Below are 19,034 nucleotides of genomic sequence, written 5' to 3'. Positions count from 1 at the left end.
TGCTCTAGCTAGAACTTCCAATACTATTGAATAACAGTGGTGAAACTGGGCATCCTTGTCATGTTCCAGATCTTAAATGAAAAGTTTTCCATTTTTCCTCATTTAGAATGATACTAGCTGTGGGTCTGTCATATACAGCTTTTATTATGTTGAGTTATATTCCTTCTATACCCAGTTTCTTGAAGGTTTTATCATGAAGGGATGTTGAATTTTATCAAATGCTTTATCAGCATCAATAGAAATAATCATATGGTTTGTGTCATTTGTTTTGTTGATATGATGTATCACATTGACTGATTTGCATATGTTGAACTATCCTTGCATCCCTGGGATAAATCCTACTTGATCATGATGAATCTTTTCAATGTGTTGTTGAATTTTATTTGCTCGTATTTTGTTGGGATTTTTGTATCAATATTCATCAGTGATATTGGCCTACAGTTTTCCTTTTTTTTCAATGTGTCTTTGTCTGGTTTTGGTACCAGGGTAAAACTGACCTCACAGAATGCATTTGGAAATATTCCCTCCTCCTCTATTTTCTTTTAATAGTTTGAGTAGGATTGCTATTAGTTTTTCCTTAAATGTTTGGTGGAATTCAGGAGTGAAGACATTAGGTCCCAGGCTTGTATTTGCCAGGAGACATTTTATTATGACTTAATCTCAGTACTTTGCTTTTGGTCTGCTCGGAATTTGAATTTCTTCTTGCTTCATTCATGGTAGGTTGTATGTATCTAGAAATTTGGCTGTTTCATCTAGATTTTCCAATTTATTTGCATATGGTTGCTAATAGTAGCCACTAGTGATTCTTTGCATTTCTGTGGTATTAGTGTACTGTCTCTCTTTTTTCATCTCTAATTTTATTTATTTGGGTCTTCCCTCTTTTTTCTTAGTCTGGTTAAAGGTTTGTCAATTTTATCTTTTCAAAAAAACAACTTTTATTGATCTTTTGTATTGTTTTCTTTGTTTCATTTTCATTTATCTCTGCTCCGATCTTTATTATTTCTTCTATTAACTTTGGGTTTGGTTTGCTCTTGCTTTTCTACTTCTGTAAGAGGCATAATTATGTTATTTATTTGATGTTTTTCTTGTTTTTTTTTATATAGGTGCTTATAGCTATAAATTTCTCTCTTAGTACTGCTTTCGTTGCATCCCACAGGTTTTGTTATGTCATGTTTACATTACCATTTGTTTTAATACATTTTTCTGTTTTATCTTAATCTCCTTATTAACCCACTGGTCATTCAGGGCATATTTTAAAGTTCCATGTGTTTTTATAGTTTCCAAAATTCCTCCTGTTATTGATTTATAGTTTTATGCCATTATGGTCAGAGAAGGTGCTTGATATAATTTCAATTTTTTGAATGTTTTAAGACTTGTTTTGTGACCTAATATATTATCTATCCTTGAAAATGATCTATATTTTGAGGAGAAGAATGTGTATTCTGCAGCCATTGGATAGAATGTTCTATAAATATCTATTAGGTCCACTTGGTCTATAGTGCAGATTAAGTCTAATATTTGTTTGTTGATTTACTGTCTGGAATATCTGGCTAATCTTGAAAGTAGGGTGTTGAGATTTCCAGCTACTATTGTATTGGGTCTCTTTCTTTATCTCTAATAACATTTGCTTTATGTGCCTGACTACTCCGATGTTGGGTGTATATATATTTAAAATAACTATATTCTCTCTTTTTTAGATCTTGTAGGCGTGTTTTGTTGTTTTTCATTCTTTCTTCTTTTGTGTCCTCTGATTTTGTATTTTCAAACAATCTGTCTTTAGGCTCACTAATTCTTTCTTCTGCTTGATCCATTCTGCTATTAGGAGACTCTGATGCATTCTTCAGTATGTCCATTGCATCTTTCAACTCCAGAATTTCCACTTGATTCTTTTTAATTATTTCAATCTCTTTATTAAATTTATCTGATAGAATTTTTAATTCCTTCTCTGTGTTATCTTGAATTGCTTTGAGTTTCCCCAAAATAGCTATTTTGAATTTTTTGTCTGAAAAGTCACATATCTCTGTTTCTCAAGGACTGGTCCCTGGTGCCTTATTTAGTTTATCTGGTGAAATTAGGTTTTCCTGGGTGGTCTTGAGGTTTGTAAATTTTTTTTTACTGTTTTGGCATTGAAGAGTTAGGTATTTATTGTAGTCTTAGTAGTTTGGGCTTGTTTGTACCTGTCCTTCTTGAGAAGACTTTCCAAAGGACTTGGGTCTTGTAATGTACGTTGTATCTGCATTTGGACTCGGGTGTTGTGATCTAAGTTGTATTTGCATTCGATGTACCCCAACCCCAGTAATGCTGTGGTTCTTGCAGACTCATAGAGGCCCCATCTTGGTGGTCTTGGATAAAATCTAAAAGAATTCTCTGGATTACCATGGAGAAATTCTTGTTCTCCTCTCTTACTTTCTCCCAAACAAATGGAGTCTCTCTGTCTCTGCCAGCACTTTATCTTCAAGGAGCTGAAGCCCGTAATGGCTTTATTCTTGAGTAGAGCAGCTGCAATTACCCATCTACAGTTATCACTGTGCATGAAGCCACAAAAAAAAGAAAACAAAAAAACAAAAAACACTACTGAATCCTCTAGTAGCTAAAGAAAATTCTTTTTGCTCTCATTGTGTGGCAGTCAACTCCAGATCATCATGATAATCAGGATCAATTTCTTCTGTCTTTATCTCAGCTGACAGTTATAAATGCAGGTTTAGTGAAACCCTTATTGCCATCACAAAATACTATTTGCAGCTTCAGGTTCTGTGAAAATACCCCATCCATCAGTAATCAGAATTTCCAATTCATCAGATTTTAAAATTGTAGGAGCACAGATGATAAATTCTGAAATTGTGTCACTGGAAGTGATGATTGGAAGGCCAAAAGTCACATTACCCCTTAGGTTCTACACACAGAACCACAAATCAGCAACATAACAAAATGGAAGATTCCTTTTCCAACACTACATGGCATTGTCTTTGACCTGGCATCTTAATTAAGCCTTTAACAGATTATTCCATCATTTTAGTAATTAAGATTTAGGTGTTTTGTATCCATTCACATAGTCCATCCACCAGCCTCTGCTCTAAACTTTCTTAAATATTATCTTCCAGTTTAGTTATTTCAAGACCTTTGACAAAGCAATCAAACCATTTGCTAATGTTCTGGCATCCGTGATGTCCCTATCTCCAGTCATTTCTTCCTGCACACAACCAAGTGAACTTCTTGCAGCTCAGTTCCCTGAGAGTGTTTCACTTTACTACTGTCTTTCAAAGTCAGTTGTATGTGTTGTCAGATTAGCTCTTGTAGATTTTTAGCTACCACCAACATTGATCCAAGCAATCTGTAAACTAGACTTTCCTACCACCATTAGCCAATCATAGGGAACCCTGCTTGAGTCCACAGGTGACAGTTGCAGAAAAGGAATTGACATAACAGAAATAGGTGACATGGTGTCCAGGCCACTTGTCATGCAACTTCCTATGCCTTCAGAACCTATTTGTATTCAGTCTTTAATGTAACATTTGCATTGAACAAGGTGTCCTTTGGATGCCCAATCTCATGATGCAGTGGGTTTGAACTACCAACATGATTAGCAATTCTAGTTTCATACTCATTTGATGTTCCATGGTCAAGTAGTCAATCTACAAAGGCCCAGCAGGATGTCAAGGGCAGTTTTTTAAATATCAAGTAGTCATTCTTTGCTGCAGAAGGTATGGCCTTGCTCCAGAACCTTAAGGGACTCTGTTGTGACTCATCACACAACATCCTTATCCATTATGATCAATTCTAACACTATTTGTTCTGTTAGATTACACATCTGGGATAGCTGGGCAACTTTTAACCTAACCTGGATGGGCTGCAGAGCCTCTCTTGCTCTGAGCCATACTCAAAGCTAGTGTCATTCTGAATTATCCAATAAAAGAGTAATAACATTTTTCCTGACCACAGCACCTTCAGAATTAAAACAAACCCATCAAACATTATGCTTCTTCTTAGTGATGGTAAATGCAAGATGCAACAAATTTTCCTTTACTTTAGAGAGAATGTCCAAGCCCACCAAAGATATCTACATACCTAAAAAAGTCACCCCTTGCACCGAATCCTAAATTCTTATAGGGTTTATCTCCCAGACTCTAGAATGCATGAGTGTTACTTATGTACCCACAGTACTGTTTATTTGTTGCTCAGCAAATCCAGTTTGTATATTATTAATACAGCAAAGTACCATGATCTTTCACAGAATTTTTTAATGATCAAAATCCCTGAGGATTATATTGCAGTGGAATTTGGGGGCAAGACAGTGAATATGTACTGCTGTATTTCCTATGTAAACACAAGATACTTTTTTTTTTTTTTTTTTTTTTTTTTTTTTTTTGTGAGATGAAGTCTCGCTCTGTCACCCAAGCTGGAGTACAGTGGCACAACCTCGACTCGCTGCAGCCTCCTCCTCCTCCTGGATTCAAGCAATTCTCCTGCCTCAGTGTCTTAAGTAGCTGGGATTACCGGCGCCTGCCACCACACGTGGCTAATTTTTGTATTTTTAGTAGAGACAGGGTTTTGGCTGATCTCGAACTCCTGACCTCAGGTGGTCCACCCACCTCAGTCTCCCCAAGTGCTGGGATTACAGGTGTGAGCCACTACACCCAGTCACAAGATGCTTTTGACTCTCTTAATTATAAAGACTGAGAAAAATGTCTTCATCAGATGCACTGCCAAATACTATAGTCTATAATGATTTGTTACAGTAAAGATTCTACAATGAGCACAACACTTGGGATTAGGGCTACTAACAGGTTATAGTTACAGTCAGTCATTGTCGTATGTCACATCTGTTTGGTTTTTGCAAAGACCAACGAATAAATTGAGCAAGGACACAATAGGAACCTTCTGAGGAACTATGTAAATTGTGCTTTAGAACAGTCCACTCAAGTCAAGACGAGTTTAATATTTACATTAACATTAATGTGGATTGGTCAATGGTTATAGACAGAGTGTTAATGGTCTCATACTTCAAGGTTTGTACATTCATCAGAATAGGTGAATATGCTCTCACAGAATCCCAAAGAGCAGTGGCAGAGAGGATCTAGGGTAGGTATGTGATACAACTGATGTGCGACAGATGCTTACAACTAGAGGCCACAATAGTTGGAGCACAAAGGTGGCTCAAGAAAATGTGAGATCAGGCCTAAAAAATGCATTAGTCATTTGGCAGACAGTTGCAATATTTTAGGCATAACTCCATAAAGGTCTGAACTAAGGTACTGATGGCAGTATGACGAGAAGGAGACAGTTTCAGTAGATGCTTATGAGGAAGCTGTCAAGGAGGTAAAATAAAAAGTGACCAACATATTGTTTCTTACATTTTTGACCTCAGACTGTAAGATGTCCCGTAACAAAATGATTCCTTAGAAAACAGCAAGTTGAGAAATGTTGGTTTACACACAAGCAGTCCTCTTTTCTGCAAGAGTTTTTTTCTAAAATGCAAATTCCTGTATCTAGATATCATCTATGCTAATGACCACCAGACATCAGAGAGAAAAGCCCATGTGGCAGCATTTAAATCTAAGCCAATTTAATAGAGACAATTCTGATATTTTTATTTTACTACATTATTTTAAAATGTTAATTGGTTGAAACAGCATTCAAATCAATGATTAAGTAGCCCTTTGAATATAAAAGAAAATCAAATTAACTTCCGGCTGACTGTAAAGTAGATGAAAGCTAGCACCAGGGTAGTCTCCTAATTCATGAAGATATGTCATAGCCAGGAAGGGTTCAGGTCTGGAATTCTTCAAATTGGGGGTATTTTTTAAAATATTCCCCTTCTTTACATTGCTGGTAAGAATGTAAAATGGCACAGCCAATGTGGAAAATAATTTTGTGATTCCTCATTAAATTAAACATGGAATTAGCATAAGATCCAGCAATTTCACTCCCAGGTATACATACACAAAAGAATTAAAACAAGTGTTCCAGCAAAAAATTCAACATGAATTTTCATAGCATCCTTAGTCACAATAGCCAAAAGATGGAAACTACCCAAATGTTTCTCATGGATGAATGAATAAACTGTGATATAGCCATAGAATGAGAATGAAGTACAGATAGATACTACAACTAGGTGAGCTTTGAAAATATTATGCTACGGAAAGAAGCTAGTCACAAAAAATAATATAATATATATATTACAGAATATATATATATGTATTATACATACATAATATATTTAATTACATAATATATGTATCTACTTATATGAAATGTTCAGAATAGGTAAAAATATAGAGAATGAAGTTCAACTGGTGGTTACTTGAGGCTGGGAGGGTAAGAGTACAGAAGGATCGCTCTAAAAATTACAAGGCTACTGTTTGTGGTAATAAAAAATGATCTAAACTGACTGTGGTGATAGTACATACCCGTGAAAATACTTAAAATGCATTGAATTGTATGTTTTCTTTTTTAAAAAAAAGAATTGTATAAATTTAGGGGGCACAAGTGCAGTTTTGTTACGTGGATATATTGCACAGTGGCAAAGTCTAGGCTTTTAGTGTTACCATCACCCGAATGGTGTACGCCATACTCATTAAGTAATTTCTCATCCCTCACCCACCTCTACTCTCCCAACCCTTCTGGGTACCTTATGATTATTGTTCCACAAGTTATGTCTATGTAATTATTTGGCTCTTACTTATGTGAGAATACATATTTGGCTTTCTGATTCTGAGTTGTTTCACTTAAGATGATGGCCTCCAGTTCCATTCATGTTGCTGCAAAAGACATGATTTCATTCTTTTTATGGCTGAATTGTATTCTGTTGTATGTGTATATATAGTGTGAAATATGTATTGTGAGATATATATACATATATATCATAATTTCTTTACTCATTCATCTGTTGATAGACAGAGGTTGGTTTCATGTTTTCATTATTGTGAAGAGTGCTGCTGTAAACATACAAGTGCAATTATCTTTTTTATATAATGATTTCTTTTCCTTTGGGTATATGTCCAGTCATGGGATTACTGAATCAAATAGTAGTTGTACTTTTAGTTCTTTAATAAATATCCAAACTGTTTTCCATAGAGGTAGCTCTAACTTATATTACTACCAGTTGGAGGATGCAAAGGAAAGCATTCCATTTTCTCTGCAACCTCACCAACATCTGTTCTTTATTTATCTTTTGTCTTTTTAATAATATTCATTCTGACTGGTGTAAGATATCTCATTGTAGTTTTAATTTGCATTTATCTGATGATTAGCATTTTTTCATATGCTTATTGACCGTATGTATGTTTTCTTTTGCAAAATGTCTATGTATGTTCTTTACCTACTATTTAAAGAGATTATTTGGGTTTTTTTGTGTGTACTGAGTTGTGTGAGTTCAAATGAGTGAATTTGATGACATGTGATTATATCTCAACAAAGCTGTTTAAATATTTTTTTAAGTCTTCCCCTTCTTTTTAAAAATGTATATCTATCTACATTTATTTTTCAAGAATGATTTTGCTGAACATAAAATCCAAGCCTCAAATTTACTTTGGAGGCCCCAAAAGGATTCCCAAGTACATTTTGGCTGCATAATAGCAGCACAAATTAGTGATGGATGGATACCATCTTTCACACTAGAAAAGGAGTGAAAGAACACTTCAAAATGTTAAAACTAGGTCATAAACAACATTGGAAAAAGAAACTTTGGTTGTGCAGTTGTGAAAATTAGAAGCTGTTTCTTGTGTGTAGTAGGAAAGAATTGAGCCAAGGGATGCAGTAGCTTGTTTTAACAATATTCTAAGAAAGTTTACTTTACTCCCTAGTCAACTGTGAACCTATTTCTTACAAGAGGGTTGGAGGCAAACTTTCTGAATAACCTTCAAGTGTTCTTACCAATTTCCATCAAATCCAAACCTAAGTCACTGGAGATACTAACAGAAAGAGACTCAAAAGTCCTAAGCACTTCTCTGAGAAACTGTAGAAATCATAAGTAATCAGAATCTAGTCTTCTTTCCCAAACCACTAGTGATTTATAACAGTTTTATCAGGCTTTCTATATTAAAGCCAGCTATCATCTCAGCTCTTGAAGAAATACTGCTACAACACAATAATAATAGCTTTTTAGTAAATTGTAGGATACAAGTTGACCTTCTACAAAAGAGTTGAGAGGAAGAAGGGAGGTCTGTGTGCTTCAGGACATGGTTTCTGTGTTCTATTTCATGTCAAGTGCCAATTATTTTTAATTCCAAAAAGGCACAGAGAAAGCAAATACTTCTATTTTATTTTTTTCCACTAGCTTTCCTAATAACTACAAAGGAAAAGACACAATAGTAACAACATGAATATTGCTTACGATTATAATTATGATATTCCCAAACACATTTAATAACCTCTTCGTTTTCTCTTCAAATATTCATTGTGGAGATACAATACTCTAAGTACAATTTCCATGATCAAGACAAAGGACATAACATTAAAAATTGCAACAGGAAAAACGCATGCCTTCAAATTTAATACATAAAGATACTGTGATGTAGATGTTACCCCATAGGTGATAAGCCAATTCATGCATAAGCTAATTATTCCAATTTACCATGCCTACAGTTAGGCTACCAAATAAGACCACTTGATATTTTGCACTCTAGCCAATTGGCCATATTTGTCTCAGATAACTAAATCTAAGGACATTAGCACATAATTCATTCAAGAATGTCTTTTTTAAATGGAAAACAAGGCTTTTGTTTAACTAAACACTAATTTCTAATATGAAGCTAAATGAATTTAAGATAATATACTATCATAGGAAAGAAAAGATAATATGAAAGTCTTTCTGTTCACTCAGAGTTTTAGCTGAGGACCCAAAACTCATGAAAATAAATATCTCTACGTTCTAAAGAGAACTACCAAACCTATAGTCATAAGACTTACCAAAATATAACAGAACAGTTCCCTTGTTAGGGTTCCCCCAGAAAAGAGAGTCTGAGAAAGTATTTGTATTCAGCTAGTTCATGTAGCAGTCTGTCCCAAAACAAGAGTGAAGAAACAGGAAAATTAAGACAGGGAAGGTGCAAAGCCAACTCATGGGGCATTAGTGAGGCTGCTGCCATGGGCAACAGGGGCTCCCTTCTGCAGGAACCTCTGAGGAACACAGAATGCCCCGCAGGATGGCATACCCAGAAGAGAGGAGTTTGGGGCATTTGTCTACAGGTTTGTCCAGTGGTTAAGGTTTGCTTGGAATATTAACTGCACCGCACTTTGGGACTCAACCTACGAGGGGCCAAGGGGACTTTGCTATTTACAGAAGGTCCTAAGACAGAGAAATGGAGAGATCTATAGTAGATGTTTGAAATGGAATGATATCCGCATACTTAATTCTGTCCACCACAGCCATGGCTGGAATTTGGGGGAAAAAAATGAACAAAAGGAATGGGATACAGAGTACCAAAATGCAACAGACTGAATGTTTCTGTCCCCCCAAAACTCATATGTTCAAATCCTAACTCTCAATGTGATGGTATTAAAAAGTGGGGCCTTTGGGAGGTAACTGGGTCACGAGGATGAAGACCTCATAAATGGGATTGGTGCCCTAAGGGACCCCAGAGAACTTTCTAGCCCTCTTTGCCCCATGTGAGGATACAAGAAAGAAAACAGATCATTTGCAAACTGGAAGACGACTCTCACCAGAATCTGGCCATGCTGATACCCTTATCTAGGACTTTGCAGCCTCCAGAATTGGGGAGAATACATTTCTGTTATTTATTAGCCACTCAGTCTTCTGCTATAGCAGCCTGAACTAAGACCAAAAAAAAAAAAGCGTTTGTTACATAGATCCACCCAACTCCTACCCTTATTTATAAGAAACATTTGAAAGGCTAAGGAAACTGATCAGAAAGAACAATTCCTTGAAGCAAAAAAAAAAATGTAACACATTGTGGCATTTCTCTTACTACTCCTGTAGAAGAGAGTATAGGGTTGTTTTTCAGCTGCCAAGGCAAGTGAGGAAGCTTTAAAAGAAAGAACTCTTCTAAGTGCCTGGGGATGTTTGCAAGAGAAGAGCCTTGCATCTCACCAGGCATCTTTCTCCCTACCTGAAAGAAATGCTAAGGCCTGCCTCTGCTGCTAACAGAATAGAAAACCAGAGTTTCTACAAGATCTTAATATGTCTCCTTACACTTGCCATCTTCTCATTTGGAAATTCTGAAGATAGCAGGCTAGCTGGAGCTATTCATATGCACAGAGCAAAGAGAAGAGAATGCAGTTATGAGATCAAAGTGCCCCTCTGCCATATAATGCAGTGAGGTTATATGAGCTTCCTTTGGCCATATAGACACTTTGCATGATCAGCTAGAACGGTCTTCAAAGGATATTGCCCAAGAAAACTGCCTGCAGGATGAGGGACCACAGCAGAAAGGGGCAGTGTGGGATACATCACTGAAAAGCAACAGTGAAAAGGAGTCAGAAGAGGTCAAAGAGTGCATTTTCTTGGTCAGTGTGGCAGACAACCAGTTGTCCCCACAAAATTATTTTCCTTTCTTGCTGGACATGTGACTGTCAAGCTTCAGATTATATTTCCCAGCCTCCTCCCATGAAAAGAAACCACATGACTAAGTTATCATCATTGCAATGGTAACAGAAATAATGGGTGCAACTTCTGCCTCATTTGCTAAAATGAAGTTGCTTGCCCTGGATTCACCTCTTTCCTCTTCTCTCTCTGAAAAACAGACATGTCCATGACAGCTTCTTGGTCATGCAAACCAGGATAACATGAATTTAGGGGGTTGGTGGATGACTAATATGGAAGGAATTCAGGTCCCTAAACGACTTTTTGAGGGAAAGCTGGACTATCAAGTGAGAGAGTAATAAATCCATATTTAAGCAAATGTTCATTTTTTTTATTATTGCTCCATGAAAAAGAAAAAAATAAACTTAAGGTTAATCCTATTGATTTTTTATTTTAATTTGATTATGTTTCTAACAAGAGAGATTAAATACAAAGAAATTGACCTTATTGGATGCTAGAAGGCCACAAATCATTGTAATAGCTAAGATGCTTTTCATTCCCCCTTCCCCAAGAACCAATTTTCACTACCATTAAGGATGCATGATTTCAGCTATTGTGTGTTCTTTCTCTTTGTTAGAGCAGCCTAATCTTTGCCCTCCCTTATACAGTGAGGAAGCTAAGAAGGGTGGAAATTTCTTTTGCATTCCCCCAGGAGCCCACTATTACAGCCATGAGAGAAGGCTGGCCATAAGAAAAGTCACTTGAAAATTAAGAGAGAGCTAGAAACACCAGACAAAAGCACCAGGTAAGTAAAATGGGCTTTGCCACATTTTCTCTCATCTTTTCTCTCCTCAATCCCTGTTCCTCAACCCTACTTGGAGGAGCCAGAGACAAACGGCAGAGGAGAACGGATGTAAAAACAGGAGCTTATGGAGGTGGACTAAATCTTACTTTGCTTAGGTGAGAGAGACAGGTAGAGGAGCTTAAGAAAACAAAGTTCTAATTTAGACTAGACTGGACATTTTAAAATTTATAAAGGTATTTAAAGCTACGGGTTTCATACAAGATGTCACCCAGAAATGACAGTGAGACATCCACAAAAGCAGTAGAGGCAGAAAAATAAACCTGTTTCCAAATTGCACTCTACCAAATTCAGTACACCCGATTAATCGAGTTATTCGATATCCAATAAGTAAAGCATATACACTGCAAACGTTCAAGAACAAATGATATTTCTCCCACTCATACTCAGCTGTTATCAAATCTGGCTAATCTAATTGTGACAGCTTTTGTCCTATTTGAGATTCAATCTTTTACTTCTCTTCATAGATACCTGCTAGAACTCTAAAGTCTGTTCATGGACCCCAATTATTTAATATGCCAATTATGACGCTGCAACTACTAAAAGAATTTAGAATCCTTTGCAACAGGGGTTGTTCTATTTTTCTAGCCAGAGATTGTCACACCATAATTTACCAATGAGCTTTTCTAGAAATAACAGAAAATGCTTAGCATCTCTACATTTTTTATCTACTGAAGTCCAAACCTCTCAGGGTGATAGCAGGATTATAGGCAGCATCATTTAATAATACCAGTTTTTCAAAGTAATTTCTTTATTTTTAAAAAGCTTTTTTATTTTTATAAAGCTTTGGCACAAAAATTGTTGTGACATGTTTCCTAATTGCAGAGGGAAAGGCTGTTGCTCTTTAAAGCACATTTTTAAAGGAAGAACTTTTGAAAAATCTACAAAGTGATTTCTTAGAAATGCCATTAGTCACAGAATTAAAAGTGTTTTCCTCCACTTATTTATTTTACACTAAAATTTAATAATATTATTCTTCCTCTGGAGAGTACCGATGTTAAGGGGTAGTAGCACGAAACATTTAAAGGAAGCTCTCTTGGAAGACTGAGGCAGGAGGATTGCTTGAGACCAGGAGTTCAAGACTAGCTTGAGTAAATAGCAAGACCCTGTCTCTACAAAAATATTTAAAACTTAGCCAGGCATGGTGGCACACAACTGTCGTCCTGGCTACTTGGGAGGCTGTGGCAAGAGGATAACTTGAGCCTGGAAGTTGGAGGCTGCAATGAGCTATGATTGCACCACTGCACTTCAGCCTGAGTGACAAACTGGGGCCCTGTATCAAAATGCTGCTTTGTTTCTTTGTCCCACCCCAGCTCTTATGATTCTAAAAGTCTGTCTAAGCATAAAGTGTGTCCAGCTTCAAATAAGAGAGATGGAGAGCAAGGAGAATCTTTATACATGTATCTATGTAACTATATAGATAGATACAAACACAGATCTTAAAGAAGTCAAAACATCCAGCTCAAAAATGTCATCTATGAAAATACTAAGGTCTCAGAAACTTATAAACCCAAAAAGATAAACAAACAAGCAAAAGGCTTATCTACTTCCAATTCACCAAGCACTGACATCTTCTTTAATCCTCATCTCAAAATCTCCCACACCTTGAATGTTGCCTCTCTCTGTCCTGAGATGAGATACACATCCTCGTATCTCCTCTATCTTTCCTATCCTATATTATAAAGTCCCATCTCTGTAGTGGCTCATTGTTCTGCTCCACACAGCCTTCCCTGGTTTCCCTAGTTTGGTTGTCTTTGATGCTTTTTCCAAGGATTCCTCTGAGAGAGCCACATGTACCAGGTCAACAAACTAAGCAAGGCAGTAGCCTATGCACTCATCAAGGGAGGGAATAAAGTCTTATTCAATCCCCTATTCCATTTCCCCAGTGTAGCAAGTACTAGTTGAAATTGTTTTCATTTTGTTTTGCTTTGTTCTTGCATTAATTGAGTCACTGGATGAAGAGAAAGAAAAGGAAACATATCTCCTCCCAATGACATTATCACAGCATGGGTCCTAGATGTTTATTGTCAGGAAGTCAGGCACATGGTGGGAAGTTAAACTGTTTTCCTCTCCTCGGCATCCTCAGCCTGCCTATTACCTGGTTATTAGTCATTTGATTTACCTCAGCGCCTGATGAGGACAGAGGCTGAGCAGTCCTCAACCACCTACTCCTTGCTTGTTAGATGCCACCTGCATCTATCTCTGCTTGACTAGATGCCACCAAGAAGCTATCTTGAGTCACTAAACAGACCCACCATTTCCAAACTAACAGCTATCCAAAAGCTCTCATTTAGATGAATAGAGTAATTTACAAGCAAGATAGGAAAGACAGAAGGAAAGATGGCATAAAGAGTGCTGCTTTAGCCCTTTCGATAAGGTCCAACTTGTACACCAATAGCCAGTCTTGCCAATTGCTCACTCTGCTTATGCAGAGAAGCTGTTCCCCTGCCGTGGAAAGTGCTGGAGGTTTTTTTGGCCCATCACCATTCGTTACCAGGAAGAAAAATCAGCTTCTTATTTGAAGCTCTTTTTTTCTCATAGCCCATTGGCCATGACTGATGTTACTTTAAGTAATGCAGTTAAAACTGCTTAACCCCAGAAAGCCTCATACATAGGAAGTGCTTGCTCTAGTTAAGATAAAACCCAGAGGAGGCAGAAACTGTAAAGGACAACAGGTGTCTTCAAACTTCCCCTTACCACCTTTCTTATATGTAAAGGCAAAGAGCCAACTCACAAGTCACAGTTTCTTACAAGTCATTACACAAATGTCCAAGAATTCATAATTGTATCCTTATATAGCCTAAATATTTCATAATACTGTTGACATTGATTCACCTCTTAAGATCATCAAAGGACAAGGATATGTGACCTATTTTCACTGTAAATAACAAATACATCATTTTATATTTCATTTGTCATACCTCCCATTAAATCATTTCTTAAAAAGAAATCCAACAGCATCATTTCTTTTTTTAATGTTGTTCCAATTATTCTTAAAATAATTAGAATATGGCTTACTGTATTCTTTTAGGAATCAATATTTCTTTTTGGCAAAACATTATGTGACTTTTTAAAATAAGATAATAGCTTCCATTACAACAAAGTGACTATTTCTCTCAACATACTTGAACTTCATATGAAGATGGAACCAACGAAAGCAGGAATGCTCTCGGCGACTTACTAACATTTAGTCAGTTGATTTCACTTATAAGAAGGGCAACTGGCATCTTCCATTAGTTCTATTACCACAATTGCAAGGGCTAGGATGATAACGGCACATAGGAGGGAAAAAACTAAAAGAAGGATTTACTTTAAAATTAGCTCAAGATGCTTGAAGTAAACAATTTTTAAAACACATAAATAGACAGCTAGCCAATAGTTATTACATTCAATAATTTAGCATGATACGCATGACGGTTTTGACCTCCAAAATAATTTAGCACCTTTGAGCTGAGATTAAATGCAGAACATTAATTTTTCCCTCTGGTTGTCAAGTCAACCAAGAGACCCGTCAAATCTATTTAAATAAAGCCTGCATCATGTAATAATATTAAAGGGTATAAAACATTAATATGGGTCTGTGGTAGAACATTGGCCAACAGAGCTGCAGCGAGGTGCCTTTAATTTATTACCCTGACAATCTGTCTTGCACTAAAACTAGGTGTTAAAGCACCATCTAAGAATTATTTTTTTGAGCTAGAAGATGGGCCCATTTAAGAAAGGTCACAGTTCCTTCAACTGCGCAGAATTTTTAGTACCTCCAAGGAAAAGAAGTCATGAGTTCCATTTTAATTGTATGAATTTGAAGAGATAACAAAGTACAAATGCCTGAAACTCATTGTAATGAAAATGGAATTTTCAAAGAAAAAGGTAAACACTAACTCATTACATGAGGCCTGATGAGCTTCCCCCATTGTAAAAGTCCATCTAAATCAATGTATTATTTACATGCCACATACACCAACCTTCATCAGTGCTCTTCTCCTAAACACATTCTGATTTCTATCTCTGAATACCATTTTTCTGGATCATTTTCCAATGAGCTTGCTAGGTTTTAAGTACATATTCTTAAATATTTTATCCTTATTCTGAAGATTGTTTCCCTGCAAGAACCACACTTGTTCCATATAAAAAATCTCATACTGATGAGTAGGGAGGTTACAGATGGAGATAAACAGTGGGAGAAACGTGCAATGCATGCTTTGTTGTATTCAAGTGTTTGCTTTATTGACATAAATACTCAATAGTCATTCATTTTACTAAATTAGAAATTTGTATAAATTCTTCAAAATACGTTTGGTTTACAATTTATTGTAAACATGCCAAACATACTCTTTAATGCTAATCGTGTTATTTTTCCAGGTACATCACACACACACACATATACACAAAACAAAAGCCAGAGGCTGCCTTCTCACTCCCCCATGGTCATCCACCACACAAAGCAGTAGATCTTCCTTTAAACTGAGCTTCCACTAACTTCAAAGAATCTTCTCTGTAGGAGAACAAGGTGCATAAGACACAGGAGGAAACAGAAATCTAACCACAGGAAAAAAACCTTTAAAAATTCTAACCAAAGCACAGAATTCTCCAAACAAGGGAATTGCTCAGCAACAATCAGGTCAGGCATGAAATCACAGACATTAGGGTGAAGTCAGAGAGCTCACCTTCATGTGGAGAGGGAAGACAGCACAGTGATGACACAAAATCTCACAGCAACCACAGTGACAGGAGTGGAGGAAACTGCAGATTTCCCAGGCTGACCTATAGGTACTTGATAAAATGCAATGGACACCATTCCAGTGTCTCAAAGGGTGGCTATAATCTTTCAGAGCATGCAAAGCCACTTGTTTCAAAGAGTCAAAGTGTCAGCCGAGTTCTTTATTTCTAAATTTTCTGTTTATTAATGTTTTAATTTCTACAAAATAAGCTTCCTGAATTAACTAATTTGAGTTGTATCTATAATAAAGCTTGTTAATTAAATTTGAGAAAAACTCTATGTTTACCTCATATCCACTGCTAATATGGACCTGGAACTCAGGAGACGTCATTATCACATCATTTCTACAGCCTCTTATCTCATTGGCTAAGTGATCACATGCCAGTCATCGCTGTGAGGTGTTTTTCTTCTTTATCAGATCCCCATCATAGAGGTCACAATAACCTGGGAGAAAAGACAAAGAAAGTTGTATTAAGTTTACATTATTTGCCCAGATGAAAGCAGAAAACCATAGAGTAATGCAAAAAGTATCTCTGTCTCTGAAGGGCCATTATCGCTTCATCTTCTGGAACAAAGGCAGAGACACAGAGGTTTGTATGCGACTGTCTTCCTGGGCTGTCATTCTATAGAATTGCCAAGGTAAGTGTTCCCTTACAGTACAGCTTTCCTTATAAACTTCCAGGCAGTGCTCATGATAAATAGGCTCATAAATTATTAATAAATAATCTAGGCTTGGAGGGTCCTAAGGGAAATTATATAAAAATATCTGATTGTAGGCCAGATGCAATGGCTCGTGCCTATAATCCCAGCACTTTGGGAGGCCAAGGCAGGCAGATCACCTGAGGTCAAGAGTTTGAGACCAGCCTGGCTAACATGGTGAAACCCCATTTCTACTAAAAACAATACAAAAAAAAAAAAAGAAATATCTGATTGTATGGGATGCTTTTCATCCCAAAGACTTTTCCATCAATCTATAAGTACACATTAAGAACCTATCACTGCTCTTTTTACTGTAAAGATACAGTGTAGCATGCATAACCCTGTATGCAGAGACCTTATAATCCAAAGTGGTAGAAGGGGTAGGGTTGCCAGTGAAAATACAGGAAACTCAGTTAAATTTGAATTTCAAATAAACAATGAATAGGTTTTGGGGTTTTTTGTTTGTTTTGTTTTGTTTTGTTTTGTTTTTTCAGACACAGTCTCGCTCTGTCCCCCAGGCTGGAATGCAGTGGCACGATCTTGGCTCACTGCAACCTCCACCTCCTGGTTTCAAGCAATTCTCCTGCCTCAGCCTCCCAAGTAGTTGGGATTACAGGCACGTGCCACCATGCCTGGCTAACTTTGTATTTTTAGTAGAGATGGGGCTCATGCCTGTAATCCCAGCACTTTGGGAGGTCAAGTCAGGCAAATCACTTGAGGTTAGGAGTTCGAGACCAGCCTAGGCAACATAGCGAAACCCCATCTCTACTAAAAAATACAAAAATTAGCCAGGCATGGTGACACATGACTTTATTTATTTTTCTTTTTTCTTTTTTTTTTCCTTTTTATAACATTTTTTTAAGAGATGGGATCTCACTATGTTGCCCAGGCTGGTCTCAAATTCCTGGGCTCAAGGGATCCTCTTGCCTTGGCCTCCCAAAATGTTGGGATTACAGGCATGAGTCACTGTGCCCGGCCATGAGCATGACTTTAAACACAGCATGACTGTGTGTTTCTCTCACAATGAGCAGATACTAGCACAAGGGGGCAGAAAGTAAAGAAAGGGCAGATGTCCTCTTGAAAAGTAGGAAGCTGAATAGCTTTGGCTTAAGAAAGATTAAAAACAAGAAGGAAGACTATTACCTAAGCTAATAAAATCAGATCAATAAAAATCTACACCTTGAAGCTGATAATTTTATAAGTAATATAATTGAATAATATTCAAATATTATTGTATGATAGTTCCCAGTAGAACTAAGAGTATCGAGGGAAAAAATTCTGGGATCTAAGATTGCAGACTATCAGTTCTTTTATTGATTTAATCGATGATTTACTGCATTTAAGGAAATAATGGGTTTTTTCCCATAGGTAAACCAGAAGACTAGTAAATTTGCTCTTATTTAGGTGAATATGTAAGCAAGTAAGGAATAGTTAGCATTTTTCTACTGTCTGGGATATTATCACAATGGCTGTATTTAATTTAACAAAATAATATATATGATTAATAATAGTAGTACGTTTGATGATAGTAAACATTTTAATAAATTTCAGTAATTGCCATAATTATTAAAGGCAGTCTTTTTTTGTTTGTTTTTTTGAGACAGAGTCTCACCTTGTCACCCAGGCTGGAGTGCAGTGGCATGATCTTGGCTCACTGCAACCTCTACCCCCCAGGATTCAAGCGGTTCTTATCCCTCCCAAGTAGCTGGAAGTACAGGCACACACTACCACATCTGGCTAATTTTTTGTAGTTTTAGTAAGACGGGGTTTTGCCATGTTGCCCAGGCTGGTCTTGAACTCCTGGCCTCAAGTGATCCACCTGCCTCGGCCTCCCAAAGTGCTGGGATTACAGGCGTGAACCACCATGCATAGCCAAATTTAGTCAATTTTTTAAATACTGGAAGTCTTACTTTTTCTTCATAGAAAATGATTTCTAGTTTTCTACACTAGAAATAGTAGTATCTTACCTTGCATAACATGTTTTCCAAAATCTTAGTGTAATTTCTCTCCTGCTTGTATGTGAAAGCTGCCACATTCAACATGAGAGAATAGTCCGTGCTCCTGAAAAGAACGTGCAGTGGATCAAATTTTCTAGTTTTAATTTTGTTAAAAACTACCAGATGTTTAATTTCCTTGAAAATGTTTATATGTTAAGCAACATGAAGACTTTTTTGTATTCATGTTACTTTTACTAAGATATGTATATTTTTTGGTCCAGAAACATTGAAATAATGAATACTTTCTTTCAAACTTCTCATATAATAATTATATTA

At 36.7% G+C, this 19,034-nt stretch overlaps 1 long non-coding RNA gene across 1 annotated transcript; it reads right to left on the bottom strand.

The window, feature by feature from the left end:
• Positions 1 to 15,547: 15,547 nt before the first annotated feature.
• On the bottom strand, positions 15,548 to 18,826 carry LOC105530319. The gene is made up of 2 exons (XR_001004630.1): positions 18,729 to 18,826; positions 15,548 to 16,506 (listed from the first exon to the last, which is right to left on the bottom strand). It is a non-coding gene; the product is annotated as an uncharacterized LOC105530319 (long non-coding RNA).
• Positions 18,827 to 19,034: the final 208 nt, after the last annotated feature.

Source organism: Mandrillus leucophaeus, unplaced genomic scaffold (assembly GCF_000951045.1).
Source record: "Mandrillus leucophaeus isolate KB7577 unplaced genomic scaffold, Mleu.le_1.0 Scaffold81, whole genome shotgun sequence".
NCBI classification, from domain to species: Eukaryota; Metazoa; Chordata; class Mammalia; order Primates; family Cercopithecidae; genus Mandrillus; species Mandrillus leucophaeus.
The sequence above is the reverse complement of the archived record's forward strand: the minus strand, read 5'-3'. Positions and strand labels throughout refer to the sequence as shown.